The sequence below is a fragment of the Protopterus annectens genome, chromosome 5.part0 (assembly GCF_019279795.1).
Source record: "Protopterus annectens isolate FY-2018-M chromosome 5.part0, PAN1.0, whole genome shotgun sequence".
NCBI lineage: Eukaryota > Metazoa > Chordata > Ceratodontiformes > Protopteridae > Protopterus > Protopterus annectens.
In genome coordinates, this window is record NC_056735.1 from 706,601,249 (window position 1) to 706,627,727 (window position 26,479).

The following is a 26,479-nucleotide window of genomic DNA, read 5'->3' on the forward strand; positions in this document are numbered from 1 at the left end:
CTCAAAATTTGCCTTGGATGATTTTATGAGAGCTCTTAGTTTTTACTTATAATGATCAAAGGTGTCTTACCTTTCAAGGATTTTGCTCTATCTTGTAGTAGCTTCCTCCTTTTGTTGTAGAGCTTGTTTATGGCTGGGGTCCACCAGACTGGACGCTTGCCTTTGGTACAGAGAGTCTTAGTTTTGTTTGGGATTGCCTGATCCATGCAGTCCTGTAGGTGCTGGTAGAAGGCATTTGTAAGTGATTCAGTGGTTTGAGTAATGTTTACCACTGGCTCAGGGGCCTTAAAGGAGACCACACTAGTTTTTAGAAGTGTGAAATCGGCTTTTGAAAAGTTTTTCACTGTGGTCTTTTTTGTTTCAGGTGGGGGCGGGATGAGGACCTCCAGCGAGATTAGTTTATGATCTGATCTCACCATTGAGGGGTATACTTCCGGTGCTGAACATTTTGATCCCATGTTCGTGATGATGAGATCAAGTATGTTTTCTCCTCTTGTGGGGATGGTGACTAGTTGTTCCATGGCATTTGAGTTTATGAACTCCAGGAATCTTTGGGTTAGAGTGTTCGGGCTTGAGTAGTGTTCCCAGTCTATATTAGGGTAGTTGAAGCCACCTAGTATGTTGGTGTTTGGTGTTACATTTACCCCTCCAATGTTTTCAGGAAGGCCATGTGAGGTTCCTGAGTTTGAGAGGGTGGCCTGTAACATGCTACAAATTGCAGAGCAGTCTTGCCTATGGTTAATTGCACCTGGATGGTCTCCGATGCATCGTCGCGTGCCACAACCTTGAGGTGTGGGTGTCCTTTATGAATATGGACACCCCTCCTTTCTTGGTGTTGTCAGTTTTTGGGGCGGCATGATATGAGGTGAAACCTGTTAGTGCTGGGGTGCTCTCAGGAGCCTTGAACCAGGTTTCTGTCACAGCACAGACATCGATGTTCTCCATATTGAGAAGGGCCTTGAGTGTGTGCATCTTGAGATTGAGACTTCTGGCATTGAGCAGCATTACCCTTAGTTTTTCCTTTTTGGTGTTCTAGGGTGGTAGGTTTAGAATTTGAGCCTTGCCTAAAAGGCACTATGGGGGTGGCAAGAGCCTTTGCCAATATCGGAGCCCAGGGGTGACAGGTGCAAGCCGTGGCTTGTCCAGCATGTCATCCCAGGCAGACAGACATTGGATCCCCTTTGAATGACACCAGAATTTAAGCCAATTATTAAAGCTGATCATCTTATCACTGTATTGTGGCATCATTCTAGGTGAAGGTAGGATACTGCTCAAGGTCAGGGTCATACCTGCCTGGGCTACATAATCAGAGAGCTCCTCGATGTCCCTTTTCATGTAGTCCAAGAGGAGCGTCTCAGGTCGTTGACACCAGCGTGGACAATGACTGAGTCGCACTTGGTACCTGCTGTTGAGAGACCTGAGTGCTTGCGTTATGTGGGGCGGATTAGCCCCCCCGGGCAGCTTACTGTGACCTTCTCCTTACTCAGTCTGGTGGCGGGGCGTCAGTGTGTCTGACTATGGAATCACCAATGACAAGTGTGTCTGGCATTTTGTTTGGCCTTAAGGGCTGTGACTGTTTGACACTCTGACTGTGTGGTCTATGTGTTGCATGTGTTGGGTCGTGAGGTGGTAGTTGTTTGGGTGTCTGCTTTGGTGGCCTCTGCTGTTTTGTTAAATTTTTGATCAGAGCCTCCAGTATGTCTTTGTGTGAGTATGTGTATGATTTGAAGTTGTGATGGTACCATGTGTGACTGGGTATGTATTGTGTGTGGTTACCTTCTCCTCCTGTCTGGTCTTGCCAGTCCTATGTTGAGAGAGCTCAGCCTCCAGTTTGGCCGTATAGTTGCATCTCTCGCATGTATTTGTGTTTTGTGGGAGAAGGAGAGGATTGTCTGTGTACATGAGGCAATTGTAACATTGCCTCAATATTCCCAGGTTCACCAGTTGAGCTGGAGAGGACACTAGCAACTGATCCCTCGATATACTAGAAGTAGTAGATAAAGAGACTTTCAAAGGACTCCGGGGGAAGTGGGTTTTAGGCTGGTGGGGTACTATCCATAATAAGAGTGCTTTATCAAGGTGCAAGTACTGTAGGAGTAAGTGCTAGGCTTTACAGATAGAGAATAGTCTACTTAGGAATCAAGTAGAGATGAACTTTTCAGTTATAGGATATGCTGGTTAGATCAGCAGTACAGCTCGAGGAAGGTAGTTCTAAGGGAAAATTTGAAGAGTGGAATTTAGATGGCGAATAGTTTAACCTTGTTTTACCGCTGCTCTTGTGTGCAACAGTGGCAACTCCGGCTAAAATTATGCTCAATCATCGCGCTTACGCTGGCGTTTAGTTTTATAACAGGGGGCTGAAGGGAGCTAGGAATTGGCCCAAAGCGACCAATGGACTACTAGTTTCTGGCTGAAACTTCACCAAATTGGACAAAAAGGCCGCTCAGTGCTTCCCACTCCCACTGGTAAGCAAAGAAACTTCCCTCCTTCCTAATAAGGCAATGGATCAGTAACAGGAACTAAAAACAAAGCCCAGGGATCAGCAACTCTGAAACTGGACTACTCTAGTTCAGTAAGGCGGGAAAACAAGAGATTTTTTGTTTTATTACAGAGATAAGGAAAAAAACAGACAGATCTGATATGTTTCTTATTCTCTTCTGGAAAGCATACAGTATGTTTCAATGTCTTCTGTGTGTATGCCGCACTATTTTGCTAATCCTTTTGATCTCTATTGCATTTTTTCATCTTACGACCATGCACTTAAACGTCATACTCTTTGACCTCTTTAAGAAACTTTGAATATATCTCTTCATAACCATTATGGTGTACAAACCTCTGTAGTTTTGCAAAATTATGGTTAAGCTTATTGTTTTGATCATAATGCTCTATCAGTAGTTCAATAAACATTTTGGAAACAATCCTTTGTACATTCCTCCATTTCTCCACAAAGTCTTTATTTTCTGAGCCAGCTCCTGGCATGGCATAAACTCTCAGACCACGTGGAACTAAGTATACATTTAAATATGCTTTCAAAAGTTTTATATGCCACACATTCACCCTCATCTTTTTAGTAGTTTCAGTAAGTGATTTAAACTCTTTAGCCACGTCCATTAACTGGCACGCCCCTTCGGCAGCTGAGCACGAACTGTTGCATGTAAAATCAGTAAAATCATTTTTATCTTCAGCCAAATTAATTAAAAATAACCATAAACTATTAGCTTTAGCCATATCCACCACTTAGATAGCTGCAGTAAATGAATTCACAAGTAAACATGAAAAATGGCCAGCATTCACAGAGAATAAAATCCAAAACAAAAAATGGTGAACGGACCGATGATGACAGATGCACTGAATCCAAACTACATAAACACTCCAACAAAAAAACAACACTCTGAACTAACTTCAAGATTTAATTAATACAAAGATTCAGCAGCAAAATAAATGATAAAATTCAAATCCAGAAGCAGAATGGCTGTCAGCAACAAACATTAATGCAAACTGGTTTTGCTCACCTCTCATTGTCATCATCAGTGCAATATGAAGAAGACGTGCATCACATTGGACTTTAGCTCAGCTGATTAAATACATATATCTATCTATCTATATATATATATATATATATATATATATATATATATATATATACATATATACACATATATATATATATATATATATATATATATATATATATATATATATATATATATATAGATATATATATATATATATAAAAATATATATATGGGTTACCTTCAGTTTACTGACAGTCCACTTCCCCGACACCCATTCACCCAACACTTCAAATTACCAACATTCCCAAAGCCTACCCACGCAGTTAGTGAACAACTTGGCCATCTACTTGAACTTGCCCCTTATCCCCGTGGTAGTCCATTCTCGGAGTTGGTATATTTAGTAACGGGGGCGTGGGGAATGAAACCCCCCACATAATGGGGTGTGGGTGGGTGTAGCCACCCCTATCGGTGGGTTTGTTTTCTTCGGATAGTTCTTCTATTGGGATGGCCAAGTGCTTACTTACCTTTCGGGAAACATTGGCTTTGATAACGTTGGTGATTTGATGTGTCAGTAAACTGGGTTTCAGGGAAGTGGACTATCACTAAACTGAAGGTAAGCCATATACATATATATATATATATATATATATATATATATATATATATATATATGGGTCTAGAACACATGCTCGACTCGAATATGTCCGAATCACAAAACATCAAACACACATACACGAAAGCACTTAACATCGAAAAGTAGTGCGATCTTGGAGTCGGTATATTTAATTTACGGGGGGGGGGGTGCATGGGGGCTTGTTCCCCTGCAGAAACTTAGTAAACAGTGTGTGGGATGTTATTTACAGTTGCTATGTAGTTTTCAATATTTTGAGATTCGATGTTATGAGTTTTAGATGTCTTGAAGTTTAGATGTTATGGTCTTTGATGTTTTGAGTTTAGATGTTATGAAGAGTAGATGTTTTGATACGTAACCATATTATATATATATATATATATATATATATATATATATATATATATATATATATATGGGTCTGGGACATTTTACTGAATGCACATTTCACTGAAACTCAAATGACTGAACACAAATAACTGAAAGAACAATTCAATGAAAACTTGAGTTAGTATATATAGTAAGGGGGTGTGTAGTATATATTATGTTTGGAAAACAGTAATATATTGGAATTGCAAGTATCCATGTGTATAGTTCTAAATATTTAAAATATGTGGGGGGCTACACCCCCAACATCCTCCCAGACACCCCCCCTTACTATATATACTAACTCCAGGGTTGCACTACAGTGGGGGAAAGGCGATATATAACTTTCAGTTAAATGTGTTTCAGTGCATTGAGTTTTCAGTGAATTGAGGTTTCAGTGAAAAGTGCACACTAATTTGACTTTCAGTGAAATGTGCATTCAGTGAAATGTCCTAGATCCATATCCATATCTATATATATATATATATATATCTGGCCTTATTTTAGATACCAGAATGCCTTTTCTGGATGTGGTTCTAGATATTTCAGATGGTCACAGTTTAGTGACTTCAATAAACAGGAAATTTGGTGGGTTAACACCATATGTCCACGGTCTGGGTGGACATGTACCACATACCATACATTCATTATACCTTTGGGAAATGTTACGCGTTTATCCAATGTAATGATGAAAACCTTTAATAAATAAAAGAAATGTTATATATATATATAATATATATATATATATATATATATATATATATATATGTATAGAGAATAGGCAATATAATAAGATACAAAGATGGTGTCAAAATCAGTCTTTACTGAAAGCACATTGGAGAATGTTAAGCCTTGGTTGATGTTAATCTTAAATTTTTTTTTTAAATTTAATAATAAAAGATTTCTTTTTTTTAGTAGATTTCATTTATCCAGTAGCAGTAGCAACTATGGATGACATAACATCAGGACAAGACCTATCAGTGTGGCAGCATGTAGTTATATTATTCTTAGTTTTTTATTTTTAATTTTTAATTTATTTTTAATTTTAATTTTTTTTTTTATTGTACCTTTGAGAGGGTCATTTATTAAGAAAGATGTCATTGTAACAAAGTGTATATAGAGGGAGAAAAAAAGACCTTTACCAAGGTGTTAGTTATTAAGTTAGAGTGGACATTGTCAATAGATGCAAGACATTTTTCTGAAAATCATCATAACAATGATAATTTGTGCAAGCTACTATTCTAGAGCAGATTAGTGAGTGTGGAAATGATCAGTTTAAAAAAAACAAATGCTACTACATAAGGAAAACTATTATATATTAAAAATTTAGATATATTATATAGAGGCTTAAATGAGGATTTTTTAATTGGAATGCTGTCAGTTTTTAACTGAATTTTTTAAATAATTGATTGTTTTTTTGCCTTTAATTGATGTGTATATAATATATAAAGCAATGGTTCATTTGTATTCTGTACTTTGAAGGCCTAAAGACGGGAGACAGAGATATTTATTGTTTGTAATAAATCGTGTTTGGTGACATCCAGTTCGTTGTTGTTCTTTCCAGAGGATTTGGTGATTTGGTGCTGTTGTTATTGCTTGATCCTGGACTCTGACCCTTCTCCCTCCTCCTCCTCTTCCCTTTTTAATCTTTGGTATTCATCCCATATACCTTAAGACTATTGCAATAGTGAGCTAATAATGAACAAAGTACAGTTGTGCAAGTAAACTTTCCATAACAGAAGATGTTTGAAAATATCTCTGTTGGAGTACTTACATCATCCCTTCATCCCTATCTTTTTGCATTTTTAAGCCAGGGTGTGGGATTTTTAATATCACAGTTATCCTCTGGCATGGTTCTGACCTCCTTCTTGTGAGGCATGAAAACTCTGAAGTTTTGTTATCTTAGCTGTAAAGTGACTAGGGAGTGTGTAGAGTCCCCTTAAGCTTTGGAAGCTGTCCAGCTGGTCCAGTCCTTATCAGACTGTCCCATACAGCTTAGGCTACTGTGACAGTGATCTATTTGAACAGCCACTGTTATGGTATGGTTATTCTCTCCCCATCTCTTTCTGAATTTCCCTCTCCCTCTCTCTCCCTTTTCTGTCTTTCATCCCTCATTCCCTCTCTCCCACACACTTTCTCTTTCTTCTCCCCTCTCCACTTTTTCTCTCTCTTTCTCCTTGCTTGAAGTAGATGTGAGCATGTTCTTGGAAGAAATACTTTTTTCTAACTGGTGACCTTTGAGCAGTGCAGTATAAATCCTGTTGCATGAAACAAACATTATAAAACAGTTGTCATTTTCTTTGAATGACCCATCAGAAGTAAGTCACTAACAGGACAGCCAACTGCAGCTGTTCTCTGAGTGCACATGGAAATGAGCTTTAAAAAGTACTTCAGGGATTGTGGACTGAAGTCAGATTTACGTAAAACAAAAACAAGAGCAGCTTATGAACCCACAATACAGTTTTACTTTTATTATTTCTAGTGCAATGGTTCAAACATGCCTCAGTCTTTTTTCCACCCAAATGGGTGTTCCATTATATGACAAGTAAGCAGAATTTGTTGACATGATTAAACTTGAAACTGAGACTCTAAAGCATGATTGAATAAAATGCACTAGAATGTAGTGCATGAGGATTGCAGAACATCATACCATAGTACAATGGTATAAAAATAACTTTCTTCCTACAGTTCAAAGGGTTTTTAAAAATTAAAATGGGTGGTATACCCCATAATCTGTGACACTTGAGAGGATAAATATTCACTTTTGTTAATTGTTGCTGATCCCCAGTCGTGGGGATAGTGATTAAATATCTCTTTTTCTGGTGGCACAAATGTGAGTCCACATTGATTGGCATTGCAGCATCTGGTTTATAAAATGGTCAATCATCCTGCTATTTTGAAAATTAATGGGTAGATTTTGCATGCTGCTTCATTAGGGAAGGCAGGAAAGTGCAGATATGGTAAAACTTTATATTCTTTTGTGGTGCTTTGTTTGGTGAATGATTTAGAAAGTACTGCTTACATGGGATGCATGTGGTATTTATAAGATACCACTTGTATAATCATTTCACAATATTTTGCAAATGAGAAAACCAAAACTTCCATGTAGTCCAACTTTGGATACATATTGTGAATGTGCACAAATAAATGTTATAAGTGTCTAATATTTTATAACTTTAGTCTGGGTCTTTAGTTCCCTTCCCTTCCTCTGCTGATACAACCTTTGCCATTAAATGCATTCTGCTAATAAGCTTTGCAGCTAAATCCTTAGTCTTACCTGCAAAAGAGAAGCGTTTTCATTCAGATAAACATTCTTTTATTGTTGATTGCAGCTGGTATAGTATATCCATGCATTTGTCAGTGGTATAGAAGGATAAAGCCCTAACAGTGACTCAGTCAACCCTTGTTCAATTAGCATCCATGGAAGCTGGAGGGAGCAGGAAGTTGACAGTGAGCAGCATATGGCTAGCCCATCCTAAGGGGAAGGAAATGACCAGGCTGAACAGATATGGCACACCCAGTGGAAGCTCTTTGTGATGCAACCCACAGGGTCTTGGCCGGGGACATGAAACCATACTGCCATATCATAGCCACATGGATTAGTGTGCAGTCATACAAGGAAGCTCACATACACCTCCCCCAAACTCTGATAGAGCTAGTACCCCTCAGAAGCTGTTGAAGGGTGTGAGGCACTCCTTGCACAAGGTAAGGAGGAAACTCTGCTGTCTTTCTGAATGATGGGGGGTGATCATCTCTCATAGGGAACAAATGAGTCATTGATGGTTATCACCTCTGTGATGAATGACTGTGCTACATACATCAAGGGGTGGGGGTGATGGTTGGCAGGCAGCTGGGATTTTAAAAAAAAGTCTTCAGTGACACTGTCTGTGCATTAATGTCAACAGTAAAGATGTCATGGGTAAATGTAGAGATTTAATCATGTAATTATCTAGGGTTCCCTCTTTTGTATTTCTTACTTATGGAGGCAATGGTTACAGGGGTAACTGTGGTTTTGACAGTAATGTCATTCATTTATGGTTTGACTTAACTGGAAAAGGGGATACTAGTTGAGTGGAACTGGTAGAAGCAATGTTAGTGAGGACAGGATCCAGTTTTTTTTTCTTCCTCTAATGGGTATCTAACTGTTTAGTCCAAGGGATTCCAATTTATTAAATCCAGACTTCTGTAGGCATGCCATATTTTAGAGGAGTAGGTGATCCAGTCTATGGATTGGTAGTTGATGTCACCTAGGATTATGGAGTCATTGTGTACAGGAATTTTTTTCTGAAACATCCAGAAATCTAACATGATCACTTGGAGACATGGAATAGGTGTTGTAGCAAGCTATAAGTTTGAATTTTTTCTTGTTCACGATAAACTGAAGTTTTAGGTGCTTGGTTTGTGGGTCTCTGGGTGTCAGTCTAGATGAGATGTAGTCCTAGATAAATGTGGAATTATTACTGCATTTTCCACCAGACCTGATGGCATGGTTCAAGTAAAACCTAGGTATCCAGTGACTGCTTTCTTTACATCTAAGTCAAGTATCTGTAACTTCACATACATGGATATGTTCCAGATGCAGGAACACCTCAGCACTGGGCAAATCGAATTGAGATTCTCAGCATTGAGAAGAGCCACCTTAATGTCCTCCAGTTTTGAGTTCCTAGAATGCACTGTTTATGGAGGTTGTGATGTCCATAAGATGGAATTTGACTAAAAAAGGCACTAAGAAGGCAATACATGCTTTTGCCAGTGTTTGGAAACCCTTGAACAAGGGCTAGAGGCCATTCCTTGCAAAACAAACATGTCTACTTATTGTCTTTTCCCAGGCTGATGCATACCGAATCCCCCTGAAATGACACCAGCTATTATATGTCAATTATAAAAGCAAATTATCTTCTCGTTGTAGCTAGGCATAATTGTTGTTGAAGTAAGGATTCTGATCAGGGCCAGAGTCTTAGCTGCATCTGTCAAATGCCTGTTGAGTTCTGACATTTTTTCCTGCATGTTCCTTAGATTTTGTGCCCCAGGTCATTTACTCTCACATGCACCATTACCACTCATAGTCATGTTTGTCTCAAGATTTCTACTAAATTAAGACTCATCGACTGCTCCATAAATACAACTAACATCTGCAAAACTCTTGACAACACTTATCACCAACACAATTCCCAAAAGCATTACATTTAATTTTGTATACAACAAAAGTCACCAGGGTATGGATGAACATCCTCAGGTAGATAATCCAAGCACACGTAAGACGAGAGTGCAAGGACACAGCTTGCTCATTTGTCTCCAACAAAAAGCCTTTATAGGAGTGTAGTCAAACAACTACACCATACTCTGTACTAGTCTCAAAAACACACTTGCAGAGGCAAACAGATTTAATAGTCTGGAGTCAGGCTATTAAATCTGTTTGTCTCTCCATCAAGATGAAGGAAGAAGTTATGGGAGTGGTCAAAGCAAATGCTATGGTATATAACAGAGGCAGTGTTTTCTATATGGAGATGTTGGTGTAGTCATAGATATGCAAAGAGTTTTGTGTTTTTGTAAGTTTCTGTTTGGGGTCAAAATTCATAGTTTTTATTTTGTTGGATTTGAGAAGGAGATTTTTGTTGGACAACCAGAGGAATAGGGCTAGGAAATCTGTCTGCATGTATGTCTGTCTGGAGGTTAGGAACTAAGTTGTTTGTAGGAAGTAGTACCATTCCATCTGTGTAGAGAGGGTAGGGGACATGAGGTAGGTAAAGAGGAAGATAACTTATAAAGATGGAAAATAGTACAGGAACAAGTATGGAACTTTTTGGTAATATTTATGGATGAATACATCATTGTCAGAAAGATAATAATCCACATAACCTGTAGCACTCTCTAAAAAGCACCTGTTACTATAAACTCTAGTGGAAGCAATTATACACAGGGATGTATTTTATTGTTCCAGTCAGCTAGCTTACTTTTATAAGTCTGACATCTCTTATGGAATAACAATTTAAAGTATCCAAGCCACATCTATTAATGACATCATAAGAAGTAACTAATGACTTAATAAACAATGTCTGAAAAACTGTTAAATGTGAATGCAGTATGTTTATGTACAGCTGTCTGTCATTTTAGAGCTATTGTACAGTAGAAGCATAACACCACTTATTTACAATTCAAAAAGTGTTCACATAAGCATTCATATAACAATGTTTAACAAATAAAGTGAAATTACTAAAATGATATGCAGTGACATCCATTGAATATCATTAAGTTGCCTAGTATTTGATTAATCCATATATATAACACGTAGAGAGGTTGAAATTTGATTTATATGATATCATTGTCAATCTCTTTTCAACAAATTATGTAGATTAACCCATATATGATAGTTATACGTGTTTCTAGATGTTCTAGATGTCATAGTTGCAATCTGCAATTGACAAACTTCCATTAGAATTTTCTTAAAATCATTATAGGAAGGAGGGAATTCAGATATCCAGTTTCTTGTTATAGTTTTCCTGGTTACTGCCAGTATTGCCCAAAGTAAGGAATGTTTAACTTTTTGTACACAACCAGGTATGGGTGTATTGAAGAGCACTAATGATTTGGTCAAAATAAAATTAGCTGTGAATATTGCTTGTAGGAGTTCTTTAATGTTTTTCCAAAATACTCTTAAAGCAGAGCAGTCATAAAACATATGGTTCCAGTCAATGTTTGTGTTGGACTTACATCTGTTGCAAATATTTAGTTTACCATTAATTTTGTTCATTAGCTGAGGTGTGTAGAAAGATCTATATAAAAATCTCCAGGAATATATTTTCCATTTAAGTGAAAGTGTTGTTTTCCCTGCAGATTCTAATATATTTGTTTTATCTAAATCCCTTGGAAGTATGTTATTAACTGTATAAAAATGGTTCCAGAAATTAGCAGGACAACAGTATGTTTCTTCTCTGATAAGTATGTATATAAATGCCATGTTGTCTGGATATGTTTGTTTATGTTCAATAACTGAATTAAAGAAATCTAGCAGTATACTAGTGACCTGTTTATTAGCAGAAGTGATCGAGTTTATCTTATTTTGTAAGAATAGTCTGATGGATTGTATGTTAAGCCATAGGGAGTTGCCTAACTGATATTCACTTATTATCTGATCTACATCCTTCACCCTATCATCTGTAATAAGTTGAAACCAATACAAAAGACCTTTTTGTTTAAGCAAGGTAATTTTATCTATATCTGAGGTTTGTAAGGATTTTTGAGTGAAGGCTATCAGGAAAATTGTAAAAAAAGTTCCTTGTACTTAGTGTGTTTAAATATAAAGTTTCTAAAATGTATTAGTATGTTGTGTAAGTAGCTAATTCAATGTTTGGGTATGCTGTGTAACGAAGTAATCTTTAAGTATCCATAATATTGGGTTATTTATAAATTCTAATTTGTATGGCTCTGATTTTGATATTAATAGCATAGCTGAGGATTCCCAAAATATTTTCCATTTGGCCTGATATGGTGTATCTAAAAGTTGTGCTATGGACCTAATAATAGCTGCATTAGAATAAAGGTTCAAATCAGGAAAGGCTATGCCCCCTTTGTTCCAATTATGAATGTGATGTTAAGTGCTAGTCTAGGTTTCCTGGGAAACCAAAAAAACTTTAGTAACAAAGAATTGATCTTATTAATGAAAACTTTACTGGGAAGTATTAAAATAGATTGTATAATATAGAGAATTTTAGGAAGGATTGTCATTTTAATGATAGTTAACCTTTCCTCAGTTGTAAATATAATTGTATTCCATTTTGTTTAAGTTTGAATATTTACATAACATCTATTATAATTTAGTTTTGTGATTAATTTAATATCTTTAGCAAGAATGATGCCTAAATATGTAATTTGATCTGTGATGTATTTGTTAGTGTCTTTGTTAATGTTTCTCTTATTATTGTTTAAATAGATAGGTGTTAATGTTTCTCTTATTATTGTTTAAATAGATAGGTGTTAATGTTTCTCTTATTATTGTTTAAATAGATAGGTAGGATCTTAGTTTTATTATCATTCAATGTCAGTCCAGATATAAATTGAAATATCTTAACAGCTTCAAATAAGGCTGTTATGGAGGAATTATCTCCTTTAGTAGTGATGAGCACATCATCAGCAAATAACTGAATTTTAGAAGTTATTTCATCACTAATTTCCAAACCTTCTATGCTTTTATTTCCTCGTATATCGTTAGCCCATGGTTCCATTATGAGAGTAAACAATAAGGGAGATAAGGGACAGCCTTGTTTTGTTCCTTTAGTGATGAGTATTTGAGTCAATGTGTATGATCCAATTTTAATATAAGCCAGAGTGCCTTTATAAAGATGTAGTAGTAAATTAATAAAATTATCTGAAAAGTTTAAACATTGTAATAATGTGAATAGATAATCCCAATGGGTTGAATCAAATGCTGAGTTAATGTCAAGACTAACCAGAGACAAGTTTGTTTTTTCTTTCTGTGTGAATAATCAATTAAAATAAGAGACCATTTGATGTTATCATATGTACTTCTATTAGTTATAAAACCTGTTTGGTCATCATTAATTAACTGGGGTAAGAATGTTTTTAGTCTATCAGCATAGATGTTCATAAACATTTTGTAATACATTTAAAAGAGTTATGGGCCTATATGACGTTCATAATTTAGGGTCCTTACTAGATTTAAGAATGGGCAAAATAAAAGTATATTTCCAGGATGGGGGCAAAATAATGTAATTCTGGGCTTTATGGAATACATTATGTAGTAAAAAAAATAGCTGTTTTAGGCATGATTTTATACAATTCAGGTATGAAGCCATCATTGCCTGGTGCATTGTTCTGTTTAAGTTTGTTAATTTGAGTTTGTATGTCTGGTAAAGATATCTGTTTATCTATGATTTCTGACTGTTGTTTGTTGAGTGTGACATACAGGTTTTTTTTTAATGTATTGTTTTATCTTATCTAATGGTTGAATGATCTGAGATGTTTGATTTATCATGTGAAAATGATGTCTAAATTCATCAATTATGTCATATATATTATAAACCTTTTTCTTTTTTCTAGACGAATATATTTCTTTAATATGACTATGTTTGTTGATTCTTATTGTTTTATTTGCAAGATTAGTTAAATGTTTCGGGTTCATTGAATAGGCTAGGAGTTTAAATTTCTCTAAGGAAATCATAGTCTTATGATGTAAGATTGCACTATATTCTTCCTTAGTTTTATTTATTTCATCTCTAATAGTTTTAGATGCAGACTTGTCATTAATTTTAAGATGTAATCTATCTAATTTGTCTTGTATTTTTTTAAGTCTTCGACCCTGGACTTCCTTTTGTTATAATACCATTTATTTATTTGTCTGTATAAGTAAGCTTTTAATGCATCCCATACAGAAATGTCATGAGAGTTGGATGTTTGATTGAATTTTATAAAATGTTATGTTTCTTCTTCAAAAAATGTTTGAAATTCTTTTAATTGAGTTATATATGCAGGTATTCTTCTTATATAAGTCATTGGGGTGTCATTTAAATAAAGCTCAAATATAATTGCATTATGATCTGAAATAGGGCAAGACACAATCTCGGCATTTTTTAAATCATTTATTATTTGTGTGTATATGATTACCCTATCTATTCTAGAGTATGATTTGAATCTATTAGAATAGAATGCAAATTGAGGTGAGCTCAGGTCTGTGTAGTCATGAATATCTTTTAGATGATATGTATCCATGAATTGTATTAGTTGTTTAGCTTGTGAGGATATTTTCCTTTTTCCTGAAGTGCTAGAGTCCTTTTCATTTAAAACACAGTTAAAATCCCCTGCCATAATAATATTACCCTCAGATTGAGATACAATTTGGTTCAGTTGTTGTTTATTAGTGCTGGTTCCAATATCCGATAACCAATAATTGTTTACTAAAGTGAAAATTTTTGTATTTATTTTAATTGTCACCAAGCACAACATCCCTTTGTCATCTTGATAAGATTTAATAATTCTAGGTAAAGGGAGAGTTTTATTCCAGAGAATTGCTACTCCATTTTCTTTTTTGAATGTTCAGAACTGGCAAGGACTATATATTTATTAATATTTAAAAAGTTGATATTTTCTTTTAAAAGATGTGTTTCTTGTGGAAATATTATGTTTGGTTTGTGTATGTTTAAGTATTTAACTAAACTTCCTCTTTTAATAGGGTTATTCAGACCATTTATGTTGACTGATAAACCTTTTAGTGAAGTCATAATATCTCTATAAATGAGTAAGACATTCTTGTGATTTGTGTGTTATCTTGATTATGTTTTATATAATCCTCTCCAAAATATTTATGTAAATTATAGTCTTTGTCTTTTACCATATGATATAGTGTATGTGTTATACAATTCTTGTAACTTAGAATTACATGCATTTGAATTAAGATGGATGTCAGGAAGAACTTATTAAGAAAATTGAATGTAGTGGAAATGTGATAAAAAATGGGGTAGCTACCCACATGGAGTTATAAACTCCTTGTCCCAGTGACATCTGTCACTCGGATCAAACCCCTACCCAGCAGCAGCAAAAAACAGTCTCCGCTGTATATAAATGTGAGATAGGTAAAATAATAACTCTACATATACTTGCATATTCATTAAAACAAGTCGAACAGATCTGTAATCAGTGTAACTCATCTGATATTACTTGTAACAAAATGTCATTCGGAGTAAACCTCTAACTGTAGCAACTAAACACAACCTTCACTATATATGAATGTTTAACATACAAAATATTAACTCTATATATGATTGCATATTCATTAACACAGGTAAGGCATAGTTATAATCAGTGTAACTCATCAAGTATTGCTTAAATAATTTTGTCATTCAGAACTGACCTTTAAACAACAGCAACAGAACATATCTTCTTTGTATATAAAAATTAAACAGATTAAATAATAACTTCATATGTGATTATATGTACATTAAAACTAATCTGAAATCTATGAAAGCAGCATTCTAATATAGAATCCTGTCAATTGAGGATACTACTAGCCATTTAACACATACGCTATATGTTGGTGTAATATTTAAAACAAATCAATATGAGTATCATTAGAGTGAAAGGTCAGGTGACAGGTTAAGCACTTGTGATAGAAAATGCCATCATGCATTAGGTGAGCTTATTTTAACCCATATTATTTTCTATCTAGAAATCAGCCTCTGAATGGAAAATCAATTGTAATTTGTAATAAGATTAGTTTATCCTTTTAAGTAAGGCACAACAATATAAATAACATGGGATACATTAATTTAAAAGAAAAAAAATGCACACTTACTTTTCCCTTTTTGTTCTTCCCCTTCAGTTTACCATAAACATAAATAAAAATAAGATAATTGAAGATTTCTTTCTTGAGAATCAAACTGAGTCCAAATGGTGTAATCAGTACATTTAAAATAAATTTTAAAGTAAATACAACCTTTCCCAGCATTTCTGATGCTTTTTCAACTAAATTACATGTGCTGACTGGTTGAGCAGGTCGACTAGCTCTGATGTCATCAAAATGTGTTGCGATGTTATGGAGTCCATTTGAGAATGCAGAGAAGATGTTTAGTGAAAATAAGGTAGTTCCTGAAGAAATAAGCTCGTGGGCATCAAGCTTGAGCTTCACAAAGTCTCTGGAAGATGTTTTTTCATCATTTTGAGTGAAAAAAATGCCAAAAATAACAAGTATGTAACTGTATTTAAAATGTATAGGGAAAGATCATATGAGTAACATCTGAATGCTTCCCATAGCCTGCTCACACATTCACAGCTAGTTTGAACTGTCCTTTACAAATAAGTAGCACCACAGAACTCCAAATGTAGCAGAAAGTATTTTAAATAAATCACATAGCCTTATTAATCCATTTTATATTCACATGACAGAAAAAAAGTGTATTTAAAAGTGTATTTAAACCTGTAAAGGAGTTCACTTATGAATCATATAAAAATGTTAAGAGACTGTCAAAGCATATTATCCCCACATGAATTCAACATATATACAAGTTTTAAATTAACCCCCAGGGCATAAATTATATAAAAAAAACAGTGTTCAGTATGAATTACAGAGAATGATAATTGAATGTGTGGTGAGCTCTTATTTACTACTAACTATGTAGGTTTAATTGATCTGACTGTAAATAGTTTAAAAAATAGAGATTATAAAGGTAATCTAGAATGTTTATATATGGGAAGTACTTATTTTACTGTCACAATGGCACCATTTGTTTACCCTTCACTCTTAAGATATCTTTATAACAATACCCATAACTATATATTTACCATTAGTATACACTTTTACCTTAGTATAAGTAAAAATGAAATTATGAAATTATGTGTATACTTAAGGTCATGTGTGAATGGCATGAAAAAAGGAAAAAGCAGGCTTACCTTGTAAGTGAAAAAAATCAACATATAATTAACACAGTGACAGTGTTTCCAGAAACATAACAAACTGCAAACATAGATATTTAAGTCACTTGTTTATTAGCCTTTTTTTGTTTCTCCGAAGTCTTCCAAGTGGGATTAAAAGCCATTCTCTTAAGCGAGGGATTAGCCCATTCCATCTCTTCTATTTTTTCCAAGATCTTATGGACTTTTACATAGTTCAGAGCTGATTCTAAGTCTTCAAACATTTTGGGACCTTCCAATGAGAATATCTTCAGCTTCGCAGGGAACAAAAGGTGTGTTTTCACCTGTGCTTTCTTCAATTCTTTTATCAAAGGTAAGAATATTTTTCTTTTTGCTATAACTGCTGATGAATAATCATTGTCAAAACGTATTGTAGCTTCATTTAATTTAATTGGTGACTTGAACCAGGCAGTTTTTAACACTAATTCCTTGTCTGAGGATGAGAGGAGTTTGACAATAATAGATCTAGGTTGCTTTTTGTTAGCAGTATTCACTGTGGCAAGGGAACAAAGTGCCCTCTCAGTACCAAAGGGCATAGCTTCAATAAGATCAAGAGTCTTAGGTAACCAAGTATTGAGAAAGTTATTCATGTTGTTCTCTTCTGTGCCTTCTGGGAGTCCAAATATTCTTAGGTTGTTGCGTCTGGATCTGTTTTCTAGATCATCTAACTTATTTTGTAGAGAAGTATTTTGTTTGAGTAAGAATCCCACATTGTTTTCATTTTCAATAATTCTCCCATCCATATCGGTCAGAGCTTCTTCAATACCTGTTATCTGTGATTTTTGTTGTAACAAGTCTTGGTGAAGTAAATCCATTTGTTTGGTAGTTTTTTCCTTGAAATTGTTTATTTTCCTATCCAGCTTATCAATTTTTGTAGTAAGATCCTATATATTTGTTATCAAAGTCTGAATCTCTTTTGAGGCTGGAATCTTGGTTGCTGGATTTAGTGAAGCTCATGATGAATTCTTTCAGATGAGGAGAAATTATCCAGGAATAATTTGACAAGAAAATCTGCCTTTTTTTGTTTTTACTAGATATTATTGTAGATGAAGTTAAGTTCTTTCAAATCATATATAAAAGTATTTTCAGTTTTTAGTTTGAAGGCAGAATTCCTGTCAGAGTAATATTTCTTTAGTGGAGCTGTTGAAATCTGCTGCTACTCAGAGCCCATCTTGGCCACGCCCCCTCCATAACACCACTACTGAATGTCTCAACACTGGATGGGACAGAGGACGTTGACTGAAGCCTGAAATTTTGTCTGCAATTTATACACCAAGCATCCATGTTGTTACAACCTCTTTCAATAAAACAAAACATGGCAGTCTTATTTTTGAAAGAATCAGTATTCATAGTAAATTGCAGACAGTCTTTGCTTTTTAAATTGACAGATAAAGTTTTTAACTTTAACAGACATTTTTGATTGTTTTCTAAGTCCATTTCCTCCAAACAAATATTGGACTCTAGAGCAGAAAGAAAAAGATTTATCTCTATGATAAACATTTTTTTCAACAGACAGTTTCAGTATTCTAAATTTTGCTGCACCATAGGTACATATGTCATATGCAGCCTCTGCGGTTTGAATCTATGCTTTTTACCTGTTACTGAATTCCTTCAGTTTTATAACTTTAATGCAGAGAAGAACTTTTTTACTGATTAGACTATTTTATTATTTGTTTTCTTTTTTTTTTACTTGCTTTTGTTTATTGACAAAGAAATTCCACTTATCAGTTGATACCAGTGATTCATAAATGTCAGTACAAGAAATATATTTAATGGTTTAAAGTACCTTTTACACTATACCCAAAAAACGCATGTGCATATATCCCATGTGCCACTGATACAAGCGGTTTGAGAGGTCACACATTGGAGGTTTAGCTTGGCTGGAGTTTTCATTTAGTTTTTACTAAATCATGGAATATGAAAAGAGACTAGGTCTTGAACCAGGGACCTTCTGATGCCACTGCCTTTCGATCATCAAAAAGTCACTAACCAGTAAACCTCTGCATTGTGCATTACAAGGACATTTTCCTTCCATTTAGGAATAAGTAGCATAGAGAAAAAATTAAACACATACGTGCACACACACACACACACACACACACACACACACACACACACACACACACACACACACACACACACACACACACACACACACACACACACACACACACACACACACACACACACACACAGTTAATAGCCCCCTATATATGCATTATTTTAATGGAAAACATGTGCCTTTGACTGGAGCTAATCTAAGCGTTCAGAATGTAGCTATTTGTCTTGACTGTGTGAACCATTGTTAGATTGTTTTCTTAGTTTAGATAGCTTAAAACAAATTTCTGTGTTTCATTCTGATCCTGCAGGAGTGATTATTTATTTCCTATAATGTCCTAGTGAATGTATATCAGATTAGCTCTATGTTTGCATGTTTATTTTGGAGAAAATGGGTCAACTGTTAGTGATTTCTTGTATTACTGATTAATATGAGGCCTGAAACTTTGAGGCAGTCAGCTGTGAGGCATGCAAAGTGAACCTAAAACTTGTTTGCCTTTAACCATGTAGAATATATATGAGACACTTATGTTTGTTATTTGTCTTTTGTTGTGTCCATATCTAAGTAAGAGTTCTAAGGTGTTAATGTACATAATATTATTATTATTTTTATTTTTCCAAAACTGATAACACTTGGTTTTCAAAACATTGAAAGACATTTTACTTAAATCTTTTGCAGTATTTTGAGCAGCTGCAATATTGGTGATGTATCCTAGTTTTAGGTCGACAGTATATTTACTCCACTAAACAGTCCTGCATGTATAAATTTAGTAGAATAAATCCAAGAACAGATTATTGGGACATACTAATAGTTTGACTTCAGTTTGTACTAAACCCTTCTCCATATATTATTTTTATTTTATCTTCCTTGTAGCTATACCACTCACTAGCCATGTCAGTAGTTAAATTTGGATATGGATGTCTATTAGTTTACTCAGCAGTCTTGTTAGCAGGTAGTTATAATCTAGTATGTCCAAGCCTTGGAAACATTGTCAAATGTTTTGTGTACTAGGAAATTCTATCCATTTCCCTGTGCTGTAATGTATTTTATTTTATTTTATTTTATATCTGTATGAGGAAAAGTATTATTTTCTTATTGTAGATTTATTTTTTTAAATCCATGTTTATTATCTTCCACAGTATGAAGCTGTTGAATCTCTTCAAATATAGTTTTCCAGAATTTTACCATACTTTACTATATTTCATGAAATAGTTAATAGGGGTTTTCTTTTTACTCTTCATCCTTATGTAGAAGTTAAGCATAAGCCTGTTTCCTTATGCCAAAAGTGTTTTCTTTAATATCAGTAATTACGTAATATGTTTTCAGGTAACAAAACAATAAAAGAGAAAGATCATTTTTATCACATCAAAACTGAGTCTGCTGCAGATGTCTATGTTTTTAATTTTGACTTAATGGGATTTGCAAAAGCAGAAACATGTGAGGTTTCTGTTTTATCAGATTTTGTGCAACCTTGGAGTTGGTGGAACTTGCCTCCAATTGAGGGGGGGAGTAGTATTTCCTCCCACATAAAATTGGTTACTTCAGTTTTGTGATGTGTTACTTTCGATTTCAGTTTTTTGAAGATATAAGTGGTTTTGCAATGATTAATTATATGTCAGTTAAATGAGATTTGTTTGCTTATTTACTTATTTTAGTTGTTTACATTTAACCTTGATGGTCCAGCTGAGCAAAATTGTCTTTAGTGAAGTTCTCTGGAGAAAAGCTCTACAGTTATGAGAAATAACATATATTTTATACAAATTAAATAAACAAAGAACTTAACTGTTATGTCAGCTTTATGTAAAATGCAGTGTAGTACAATATAAAGCAGCTAAGGTAGGAAATGGAGCTAGAGCTGGTATAATGGTTAAGGTGCTTACCCCACAGTCACAAAGTTCAGGGTTTGATTATCACCTTTACAAAAAAAATGGCTAGGATTAAAATGAAGTTTTGGTCTTAACTGTAAGCCTATATTCAAGTTCTACATTATTTAAATCTATCAGATACTGGTGCTGAGGGTTAGTGGGACAAGCTGGAAAAGAGGTGTAGATTAGGGTCTCAGTCAGATGACTGAGTTTTCAGAAACTCGAAATGCATATGGTCAAGATCATATGACTGAGTTTCCAAAAACTCAAATGCCAAAAAAAAAAAAAAAACCCACAAAACTTGCCTTCTTTTACATTTTGCAGGGGGGCACTCCAAGATCGCACTACAATGAGGAAAAGGGTACATTTCCCAATCCACACTGTACTGTGATCCCCATTCAAAAGCTTCAGCTTTTCAAAAACTTGATCATATGGTCTTGACCATATGAATTTCGAGTTTCAGAAAATTCAATCAACTGATAGGGACCCGTTGATTAGTATAGGAAAGGGTTAAGAACTAAGACAGTAAAGGTAAATAGGGAGGAAGAATTAATGTTCTAGGAGAGTCATATGAAACCAAATGAGTCAACTTTCTATTTCTGAGGGAATTTACCTAGTTTGATAATCCTTTATTACATGAACAAGGTCAAGTAGACAGCAGGAATTCTTTTAAACAAAACCACTTTTTCACTTATTTAAATTTCAAGTAATAACACAAAAACGCAAAGTTCACACTATGGAATCAAGACCTGCATAAAATGCACTCTTCATAAAGGCAAACAGTGGCTTCAGCATCGCACTTTTGTGCTTTTATTTTGTTGAGGATTTTTTTTTTAGTTTATGTTGGAACTGTTTAGATTTGGCAGTGCAGGCTGCATCCACTGAGTCTCCAAAATATTTATTTATTTATTTTATTTATTTTACATTTGTTAACTGGATTAGTTTGACTGAGCTTTTGGCCCATTTTCAGCAGAGATCCCAGGGAGAAAATCTCCTCGGGGGGAAAAAAATATTTTAAATTTTAGTAACGAAGTATTAACAATCAGCTATAGGCTCTTTTCAGCAGTGACCCAAGGAGAAAAGCTCCTCAGGGAATACAATTTTAAAAACAAAGTATTAACCATCAGCAGAAGAATATGAGACTTGTCACAAACAATGTATGAACCATCAGCAGAAGAATATGAGACTTGTTACAATATAATTTTAGCTGCTTTGTACAAAATAAATTGTCAGGAAAGGGTTTTGAAACCAGTTACATATCCTTTTAAATGGGTAGGACCTAGTTGTTGTGGAGTTTAGAAAAAAAAGAAATATACAAATAGCTAGTTGAAGATAAAAGGGAAATAGAGTAGAGATGACAGACTAGATAAAGTAGGTTATTTTGGAACTGAAAGAATCAAGATTTGTTAGAACGGGAGGATGGGAAGGGGTTGAAGCAGTAGGAGCACAAGGTTAGAGATACATTTAAAGCGAGGTGGTGAAATAGGTGGAAGGATAGTGGTTTCAGGGTGGATGGCTACAGTGGCAAGACCATTTTTTTTAGGTATTTCCTTATGGCTAATTTGAAACTCTTGCTATGGGGAAGGGACTTTATTTCCAAAGGGAGTTGATTTCAGGATGTAGCTGGGTTATAATTATAAAGAAGACATTACATTTAGGGGTGGAGATACCATGGAGGTTTAGAAATTGAAATATTTCCTTTAAGTAAAGAGAGACTTGTTGACTGACCATTTATTGAAGTGGTAATGTATATTTTGTGCTGTTTTTAAGCTTAACATACTTCAAGGTGTTCTGTAGTTCTAGCCATTGAAGTTGTTTCAGAGCTATGCAGTGATGACATTTTTGAGGTAAGTTAGAGGCAGATATTAGGCTCTTTTGCTGTAAAATGTCCTAGATTGTTTATAGTTGGCTTCGCTAAGCCAGTTTGAATGGGACATACATAAAGTAATCTGGTAGTAGCACAGCTTGGCAGTTTGAATCCTGGCCTGGGCTGAAAGGTAGGATGTGATTTTATAAAGTCTTCTAAGTTTTTGGCGGGTTTTAGTCACAGATTTCATTAATATCCTGATCAAGTTTGAGTTTTTGGTCTGTGATTATTACTAATGATTTGGTTTGGATTATTTGTTCAAGGACAGTATCACTGATAAGGTTGATAGTTATCTGAGGGGCTATTTTCCTATGAAACTTGGTGGTTTGTAGCATAAGTTTAGTTCTGTTAAGTTTAATATTAATTTTGAATTTGAAAGCCAGGGCCCAAGTTTGGAAAAGGTAACTTGAATTAATGTTTGCAGATGAGAAAAAAAGACAGAGAAAGAGAGAGAGAGAGAAAGATAGTTAGTTGAATGTGTCAGAGTGTCATCATCTGCTTATTGTGCTATGGATCCAGTACCAACTATTTATTGCATGCCACTAGTTGTTGTTGTTGTTTGTCTTTCGGCTTTTCCCGGTAAGGGGCTGCCACAGCAGAACTCCGGTCCGCTAATGATTGGTAGTAGATTTTTACGAAAAGCCGAGGTGCCAGCTCGATGCCCAACCTTCAATGAAGGCACACCCATTTACGCACGCATGTCTTTTGAATGCTACCCAACCATATATTAAATAGTGAGAAAACGAAAATTGTAACAAAACACTTCCAAGAACAAGGGTAGGTGTCACGAAGGTATCCTGAGTTAGCGGGCTTCCAAGGTGAAGCGCTGAAGCTGGACAAAGCTTCAGTAACTGAAATAGAAATCACGCTGATGCAAGTAAACTGTAGATAAAAACCGTTAGTTTTAATGAGTCCAAACCAGAAAGGTAAAAACAAAACAAGTAGTGTAAAACGCTCACAAATGCGTTTTTCGTTCAAGTCACTGCTTGAACTTCCTCAGACTTACAGCAGTATTAAAACCAAGTATCTCTTAAATACTCTAATTAATTAGATTAAATAGTTAGTTAATTAATTAATTAAAAAAGCAGTTTTACAGAAACAAAGCTGAAGGACAACAATTGAATACGCTAAAACCAAGCGCTGAGAAAGTAATGAATAATAAGTAATAATCCTAAATAAACCACTCAACGGACCTAACATAAAATAAATTAAATTGTCAATTGAATTTATCGCACATTTAAAGAATAAAAAATAAAAAATGATATATAAAATATATATATAAGAAAATATCTACTGATGAAATATTACACCAAAAACACAGGACCTGTTGTTATTCACAGTAATGAAAATGAAAATAATGACAGTAATAATTTTGTCGAGTAAGTGACATGGGAGATATGGAGAACAAAGACATAAACAAACCAACATTCAGGTCCATATTATGGTATGTAATATATATACAAATCGTTCATATGTAATGTGGAGTGATCATAAATATACCTTACATATATAATAAGAATAAATGACATGAAAATATATGTTGTATGTATAGTGTTGTATATTAAATTACAATAAAAATTAAATATTGAATGTTGGATGTTAAAGTGTGCCGTGTGTCGACGTCTCTAAGTGTGTAAAATGGGGGTCATGGTCCCTACAAAATTCTTCTCCACTACTACTAATGAATTAAAAAATTGGAGAAGTAATAATGAATTAGGAAAATGTATATGTACATTTATATGTATGTTTTATATTTTATATTTATGTTAAAAACTGTAAAAGAACTGGGCACTATGTGTCTGTGTAATACAATAAAGTGTAATGAAGTATATTAATGTGATATAAGACCTGTAGTAAGTGGCCGAGTCAGGGACCCTGAGTAGAACATTCAAACTAAAAGTACCACGCTGTGGTGTACATCAACTAAGTATTAATTGTGCAAGGGAAACTACTTTATCTTAGTAAACAGTTCAATTTAAGGATGCACATAATTGAGTAATATTCATTAAGGCCAGGTAGTTTGTGTGCTGCCAAACGTAACTGCCAACATAATTCCTTCTTCTCTAACTGTAATTTCAAAAGGCTATCATTAACACAGTTGGTTTGGTCAGTCATGATTTGGTCAATAACCATAAAGTCAAATGTGTGACCTACAAAGGTGTTGCAATGTCTTGCAAGGGCGTTATCATCCTTGTTGTTATTAATTGCGTAGCCATGTTCGTATAATCTCTCCCTCAACCGTCTGTCGGTCTTCCCTATATAAAATGCGGGGCAGAGCTTGCACTGCGCCAAATAGACCACACGTTTGCTGTTACAATTGTAACGTTTCCAAACTCTGAAAATGTTGTTTCTAACTGTAAATGAATCAGAAGTATTGATGTTTGTGCATTGCCTACATGCCCCGCATTTTTGGGTACCCCCCTTCCTCATTTTGTGTCCCACATTCTTTCTTTCTAGAAGGTCCTTCATGTTGTTACCCCTCTTAAAAGTAATTTTGGGTCCAGGACCCAAAAGTGTGGATAAGTCTTTCTCTAAGGATAGACAAAACCAATATTTCCTCACCACCGTAGAAATCTCATTGGCTTCTGGGCAAAAGGTAAAAACAAACGAGTTTGTATAGTTAACTTGTTTGCTGAGTGGCCTAGCTCCTGGGGCTTCAATGTTGTTTGTTGTGTTAGGACTTTGAATAAAAGAAATGTTAGTCTCATAGTTATCAGTCCTACCCTTAATGCCCAATATGGCTTCATACACCCTATGTTTTCTTTTTGAGATGACCTCACCAAAAATGTTATCCAAAAATGTCCTAGGGTACCCTCGGTGCCGAAACATCTGATATAGGTTCCCGCATTCTTTTGTGAAATCCACTTCAAGTGTTGTCATCCTAGCTAACCTCACCAGTTGACCCTTGACCACAGATTTCTTTTGGTGGTGGGGGTGAGAGCTTGAAAAATGTAAGTATGTATTTGAAAACGTACTTTTCCTATATATTTGTGAAATGTATTGGTCCTGGTTTTTACTAAGGAGGATATCCAAAAAACAGATGTCACTTGTTCGGAAGTTCATAGTAAACTTCAAAAAGTTTGTGGTAGAGTTCAAAAATTCTACCAGGTCCCTTGCGTCTGCCTCATCTCCCTTCAGTAAAATGAAGATGTCATCCAGGTATCGCTTGTACAAGTGGATTTTTGGTTTCCAAATACTGTTGAGTACATGTGATGTCTCCCAGTGGGCCATGACCAAATTTGCAAAACTTGCACCCACTGGTGACCCCATGGCTACGCCTATTTTTTGTATAAACAACTTGTCTTCAAAGGAGACAAAGTTGTTTTTTAGGATGATGTCCAAAAGTTGTTCGACTAAATTGCATTGGTCACTAGAAGCCCCCTTTGATCCTATAAACTCAACAACCCACTCTGTTCCCACATCTTGGGGGATACTAGAGTAGAGGTCACATACATCGACTGTTAGAAAATTGTATGACCAATCAAATGTTGTTTCTCGTATACATTCGAGGAAAGACCAAGAGTCTTTTAAGATTTGGTCCTCCCTTTCGACATACCTTTTGAGGATTAGGTCAGTCAATTTAGCAGCAGGGTATGTAATAGATTGACGAGCGTCAACTAGCATACGGAAGGGGGGATTTTCCAAATTTTTATGGAGCTTCGGGATACCGAAAACTTTTGGGATTCTAGGGGCCAGCATTGTTAAGTATTGGTTTTGTTCTCCCGTAGTTAGTCCATCAATGAAAAGATCATTTAT

General features: G+C 35.0%; 1 protein-coding gene across 2 annotated transcripts in view; it reads left to right on the top strand.

Moving 5' to 3' along the window:
• The window catches only part of ARHGAP6 (Rho GTPase activating protein 6), a 1,747,989-nt gene that overhangs the window by 1,557,223 nt on the left and 164,287 nt on the right, over nucleotides 1-26,479 (top strand). The window lies entirely within an intron of this gene.